The sequence below is a fragment of the Macrotis lagotis genome, chromosome 8, assembly GCF_037893015.1.
Source record: "Macrotis lagotis isolate mMagLag1 chromosome 8, bilby.v1.9.chrom.fasta, whole genome shotgun sequence".
In the NCBI taxonomy this organism is placed as follows: Eukaryota; Metazoa; Chordata; class Mammalia; order Peramelemorphia; family Peramelidae; genus Macrotis; species Macrotis lagotis.
Genome location: NC_133665.1, coordinates 167,474,399 through 167,481,309, shown reverse-complemented (window position 1 = coordinate 167,481,309; position 6,911 = coordinate 167,474,399). Strand labels below are relative to the sequence as shown.

The window sequence follows — 6,911 nt, the reverse complement described above, 5'->3', positions numbered from 1 at the left end:
AAAAGGAATTCCCCCCCCACCCCCAAGGTCCTACCCTCCCCACTGCCCCCCCACACCCTGATAAATCATGTCTGAACTTGGAATTTCCAAGTTGACCTTGATGGGAAGGGGGGGGGGAGAAGAATCCTACTTGAGCTCCAAATTTACCAGGTGAATGAGCTGCCAACCTCTAATGCAAAAAATTTATGAGTGAGAAAACATGGGCTCAAATTATAAGATACCAGAATTTTAAAATATTGATTATTATTCATCATTATTTACTTTAGTAGGTGCTATCTACAATTCATTTATTAAGCATCTGTTACATGTCAGACAGTAGGTAGGGCAGCTAGGTGACAAAGCTGACAAAGGGGGTCAGGCCCAGAATCAGAAAGACCTGAGTTCAATTGTGAACTGTGATACTTCTTCCCCATCTGCAATATGAGCTGCAAGAGGAAATGGGGAATCCCAAAATGGGGTCACCAAGAGTCACAAATGAATGAAAAACTCAAAAACAACACCTCAGGTGCTGGGGATACAGGGACAAAAATTAAACAAGTCACTTCCTCTTTTATGGTCCTCAGTTTTCTCATCTGTAAAATGATGGAGCTGGGGTAGACAGCCAGTGCTAAATCTATAACCCTGACCCTAGATTCCAGGACCCAGAAAAATCACCTTGTCACTTCTGATGACTACATATCATGACCAAGGCTTTATAATGAGAAGATGTAGCATTGTTTGATTTTGTTTCCCCAGAGTAACCACCAGAAAACACTCCCCACTTCCCCAAGTTCACATGGCTTACCACTAAGTCGATTTTTTTTCCAGGCAGTTTCACACTTTCATTCCCATTGAACAGTCTCTCTAAGAATCATGCAAATCCAAGGGCTTATGGGGGATTTTGCTTCTAGGGGATTCCCCAAGGAAACTCTGCTTTGATGCACCTTGCCTTCTTAAGCCTCTTCAATGCTCATTGATCTCTGGAGCTTTGAGAAGGGTTTAGCCAAATGAGAGAAAGAAACTCTTTTGATAGGCATCTGCCGACAGCTCTCCTCCATGTGCTCTCTGATGCAGGAACAAAAGCAACTCAAAATCCATGATAGAAAAACTCATGCTGCCCTAGCAGGTTAGCCAGGCTTACTCCTTCAATCCTTCCAATTCTGCCCCCAGCATTCCAGACCTTTCCTCCATTACCAATCAGACTTCTCACCCTTGAGAGATCCCTCTGGTTCTTCAGCCCCATCCTTTGATGAAGAGATCTTCTTGGAACCTTCATGTTATGGAAAAGGCCAGGTCAACCCTATGGGATTCTCACTTTTTTCCCAGTTCCCCCTTACTGCTTTTCAGTTCATTATTTTTTTTTAAATGTTTTCTTCCCCTGTTAGAATGTAATCTCTCTGAAAGCAAAGAAACACTAGAACATGTCTCTTTTCACTTGAGTCTGATTTCCTAATATTTAGCAGCTTGTTAACTTGACTAGGTAGCCCTCAACCAGGATTTTGAACCTTCCCTCAGAACCTTCCAAACTGAACAACACAGATTTTATGGAATTTTCTTCAATAGGAAAGAACCATGCATTTCAAATGCTCTCCACAAGCAATGGCTTAACTCATAGCCAAAATTGGTTTCAGGTTCCTTGTCAAAATATCTCCCATTGCCAGGAAATATAACCCCAAAAAAACCCAAAGAATCCTAGATTTAGAGCTGGGAGGTTGACTTTGGAGGTCCTAGAGTCTGCTTTTAACAGATAAGGAACTGAGGTTCTGCATGGCAAAATGATTGGGTCCAAGGTCACAGATCTCATAAGGGGAAATACTGGAATCATAGAAGATACCACCTCTATTCTTTCTTTTTTTTGGCAAGGCAATGCACTTAACCCCATTGCCTTGCCAAAAAAAAAGAGGAATAGAGGTGGTAAGTGACATGCCCAGGGTCACACAGCTAGGTAATTATTAAGTCTCTGAGGCTGGATTTGATCTCAGGTCTTCCTGATTCTAAGGCTGGTGCTCTTTCTAGGTACACCACTTAGCTGCCTCCTCAAATTCCTCTTCACTGGAAAAGTCAGGGATCACAGGGAGGGGTTATTGTTTTTGCTTTCAGATAATCCCAGTGATAGTTTTTACCTGTTTTTCCTTGAGATGAAGAAGAAGAGAGGCATATGGGGAAATGACAGCATTTTAAAAAGGAGTAACTGAAAAAAATTCTTTTAAATTGAATCCACATGTAAAATAATAGAATGGTAAAGCTGAAAAGGATCTTCTAACTGAATTGTCTTAAATTTCTTTTTTCAAAATAGTATAAAAAGAGACAATTTTTATTTAAATTGTTCCATTAATTTAGTTAATAAACAGTAGAAGATAAAAAAAAACCTCATGATCAAAAGAAATTTTCTTTCTAGAGTATTCAGCCCCAGACTGAATAGGAGTCTCAATTTTGACCCCATCTCATTCCTTCAGGGGATTAATTACTTTTCTATTTTTGCTAAAGTTATAAGAAAGACATATTAAGATGCAGTTAAAGGTACTTTAAGAAACTAAAAATGTGCTATTATTTTATTTTAGGAAAGATTTTATTTTGAATTTTACAATTTTTCCCCCCATTCTTGCTTCCTTCCCCCTACCCCCCACAGAAGACATTCTATTAGTCTTTACATTGTTTTCATTGTGCACATTGATCTCAGTTGAATGTGATGAGAGACAAATCATACCCTTAAGGAAGAAACATATAGTATGAGATATAGCAGAATTACATAATAAGATAACATGTTTTTTTTTTTAAATTAAAGGTAATAGTCTTTGGTCTCTGTTTTAACTCCACAATTCTTTGTCTGGATACAGATGGTATTCTCCATCACAGATATCCCAAAATTGTCCCTGATTGTTGCACTGAATGAATGAGCAAGTCTGTTAAGGTTGATCATCACCCCCCATGTTACTGTTAGTGTGTACAGTGTTCTTGTGGTTCTGCTCATCTCTCTCAGCATCAGTTCATGCAAATCCCTCCAGGCTTCCCTGAATTGCTATCTCTCCTGGTTTCTAATAGAACAATAGTGTTCCATGACATACCTATAACACAGTTTGAAGCCATTCCCCAATTGAAGGACATTCACTTAATTTCCAATTCTTTGCCACAACAAACAGAAAGCAGAAGGGGGCTGGGGAATTCGAGAAGGGAAGGAATCTCAGTGTTTAGGGAAGAGGACAAGAAGATGGGTGGGGTGCATGATTGGATAGGAGGTAAAGTCCTGTCTGGCCTGGGACCAACTATATAGAATGAACTAGAATTTACCCTCCAATCCAGACAGCGAAGCCCCAAGACAGGATTTCTAAAACTGAGTGGATTAACTAAGTTCTACATATCTTGTTTTTTGAGACATTAGCTCAGTTCAGAAGCTATTTTTTTTCCCTTCTGTGAAGAGGAAAAATGCAAAAGACTTAAAAGATTTACTAAAGGCTTGATGACTCAACTTGCCATTCTGGGGAGGCTTCATGAAGTTGAAAAAAGGGAGTCATAACCAAAAAAATGAAAATAAAAAAGGGTTAGGAACCCCTTCCCTAGTCAGTAACAAAGCCCTATAGAGGCTGCACATGCCAGGGGAGAGCAGTGTATTAAAGGGTTCATTCATTCGGCAAGTATTTAAGCACCTACTAGATGTAAAGAATAATAAAGGTTAAAATGAAGAGGAAGACTCTGCACAATGTTCTTTGATCTATGAAAATCTTTATTATCCCCTTTGGGACAAAAGGGAGAGATAGAGAAAGACAGAGAGAGAGAGAGAGAGAGAGAGAGAAAGGGAGGAGACAGACATCCCAGTTGATACGATGCTCTCTCTCCTCCTCTGGCTGTTTCCCAGTCCTTAAGCCAAGTGAATCTTCCTCAACCCCCTGAAAGCTATGTACATAAATGGCAGAGAATACCTCCTTCCTCATATTTTCCAAAATCCTCACAAAGAGGAACAAGAATCGAAAAGTAGAACTAGAATTAGGCAAACAAAAGAGTTTCATTTAAAGAGTTCCTTAGAAAAGGAGCCAGGATTAAAGGGGGGAAATTACCCTATCCTGACAGCAAATGAAGCCCAAGAAAATGTCTCAGCTGGAATATCTAAGCCACTTTTACATGTTCCAACAAAGGAAGGAGTTTGAGTTTTGGAATCCAAGAACCTGAGAACAAATCCTCCCTCTTGAGTGCCCTTTAGCAACTCACTAAAACCAGTTCTGGAAATCTCAGTTTTCAAATCTGTTAAATGAGACAGCTAGCTTAGATGGAGCCTTATGGTCACTAGAGAAAAAACATTGATTGACACCCAAAGGATAGCATGGGAAATAAATGATGGACATGAATAGGTAACAACAATTTAGAAGCATGTGACTCTACAGGATATATGTTATAGAAAAAGTGGATAGGCTGGTCACATGGAATGGGACCTATAATTGATGGGTCACCTGTATACATCACTGGCATCACTCACGATGTCAAAGGAATGGAGGAAGACTCAAAAGGCATGGAACAGAACCAACCCTTGTAGTTAACTCATGGATGGACAAAATGGGGAAGAGTGGTAGGAATATGATAAAAAGAGAAATTCATCTATTGGGGCATTTTGCTCAATGACCCAAAATCCCCTAAACTTCTAAATGAAACTATTCATTCAATCATTCATTCAACAAAGATGTATTCAACTCCTAATGTTTGCCTGATACTATGGTAGTCACTAGAGATTATAGACACAGAAATAAAACAATCCTTGTACTGAAGGAAAATATGATAATCATTAGCAATAACAATTTATGTACCTTTCGTTATGTGTCATTCACTGTTCCAGACTCTTTTGCAACTATTATCTCATTTAACTTTCATAACACTGGGAAACATTTTACAAATGAGGAAACTGAGGCAACAGAGGTTGAATGCCTTACTCAGGATCATGAAGGTAACAAGCTCAAATTTGAACTCAGGTCTTCCTGACTCTAGGCCTGGTACTCTGATTCCCTAAACTGTCTAATCCATGCTGCATATTAATCTACAATGTAATCAATTTTTATAAAATTTCCTTTTTTATCACTAACTTAACCAACATGAATATTTTGACATGCAATGAACAAAAAAGTGATAATTCTATGTAAAACTGTTAACTTCTGTTTTGTAGGAAATTTTTAAGTTTATATTAAATTTAGCACAATAGGAACAAAACTGTCCTATTTATAACCCTTTGCTTTCTTCCACATATTGTTAAATGTACTGTTGATGCTCTTTTTCTTTCTGGGTTCTGTTTTGCTTTTATTTTGTATCTTGATTCAATTATTTTGCATTGTTAAATCAGCCTATATTCTAGCTTGACTGGGAATGTAGTTTTTGATCTATTGGGGGAAAAATTGGGGGAAGGGGAAGAAGAATCAATTATGCTATGCCATCATAACTGAGATTATTTCTCATGTGTAACATGATAGTACATATGTAATCTATATCAGATTATTTGCCCTCCTAAAGTAGGAAGGAGAAAACTATGAAAAATGAATGTTGGAAAATTATCTTTATTTGTAATTGGAAAATAAATTTTAAAAGAGAGATTATTTTCCTTTCCTGGGAGACCACCAAACACCACCAATGATGACACATCTTTGTGATAGCAACTGAAAGCACAGTTTTGGTTAATCTCTATATTTTAAGCACTGGCCAGGACCCAAGATTCATGCACCAATTTCTTTCTCAAAGGCCAGATAGATGAATTTTCTACAAAATGGTAGAATGAGATAAAGCAAGGGGAAGGGGGGAAGGAAGGGGTGCGTGTATGTGTGTGTGTTTGTGTGTGTGTGTGTGTGTGTGTGTGTGTGTGTGTGTGAGAGAGAGAGAGAGAGAGAGAGAGAGAGAGAGAGAGGAGAAAAACAGAATTAAATCTAAGTAGGCTTGACCACATTTCAAGGATGGGTATAAAGTTTCATTGCATATGACTTTGTCAAATAGGAATGGACACAAGTTCTTTTCTGTTCCTGAGAAACATTTATTTTTAAAACCATGAGTGCTCCTCATTACAGTGTGATAGGTCTTCATTCAAACTCATTTGTCAAACTTAAATTAGAGGAAGAGATGCCTCAGGGAAGGAATAAGTAGGAAGAGGAAAGTGATGGAGAAAGAGACCACAAACTCAACCACAAAAATCAGGATCGCCACTCATTCCCAGTTATTAGAACTTGCTTCCACTAGAAAATGGTGGAATACATAGAGAGACTGACTTAGAGACTGGTAGATCTGAGTTCAAATCCCAGATTAGACACTTACTAGCTATATGACTCTGCAATGGGTTTATTTCTTCATCTGGAAAATGAGAATAATAAAAGTACCAACTCCCAAGCTGTGGGGGTAGAATACGATGACACATGTAATGTACATTGTTAAGGACTGTATATAAATGTTTCCTATGATTGGTTACTATTTTTAATAAACACACACTAAGTACCAGACTCTTTCCTAGGAACTAAAGACAGAATGGAATTTGAACTGAGACCTTTAATCTCAAAATTTGGTGGATTTAATCATTCAATAAAAAACTGTCTACTATGTGTCCTGCATACTTGCTATTATTTATCACTGGACATATCCAAATATAAAAATGTCCCCTTACATGTCTTACAGTATTTTTTTATTGCTGTTAATTATTTTCAGTCATGTCCAACTCTTCATAATTCCATTTGGGGTTTTCTTGGTAAAGATACTAGAGTGATTTGTCACTTTCTTTTCCATCTCATATTACAGATGAAGAAACTGAGGCAAACAAGGTGAAGTAACTTGTCCAGGGTCACACTGCTCTTAAGTGTCTGAGGTCAGATTTGCCTTCCTGACTCCAGCTAGTAGCACATCACCCACTGAGTCAATTTAACTGTCTTCACTATATTAAATGGGATTATCTATGGGTTTGTTTCATGATGGATGGAATG

General features: G+C 38.1%; 1 protein-coding gene across 18 annotated transcripts in view; it reads right to left on the bottom strand.

Moving 5' to 3' along the window:
• The window catches only part of MAGI1 (membrane associated guanylate kinase, WW and PDZ domain containing 1), a 682,760-nt gene that overhangs the window by 613,710 nt on the left and 62,139 nt on the right, over positions 1–6,911 (bottom strand). The window contains exon 1 of one of the 18 annotated variants that reach the window (XM_074198803.1): positions 785–6,911. This exon is cut by the window's right edge and continues 22,379 nt beyond it. The exons of the other annotated variants lie outside the window; for them this stretch is intronic. The gene's annotated coding sequence lies outside the window, so the exon portion shown is untranslated. The remainder of the gene's footprint in view (positions 1–784) is intronic. 18 annotated transcript variants of the gene reach the window in all.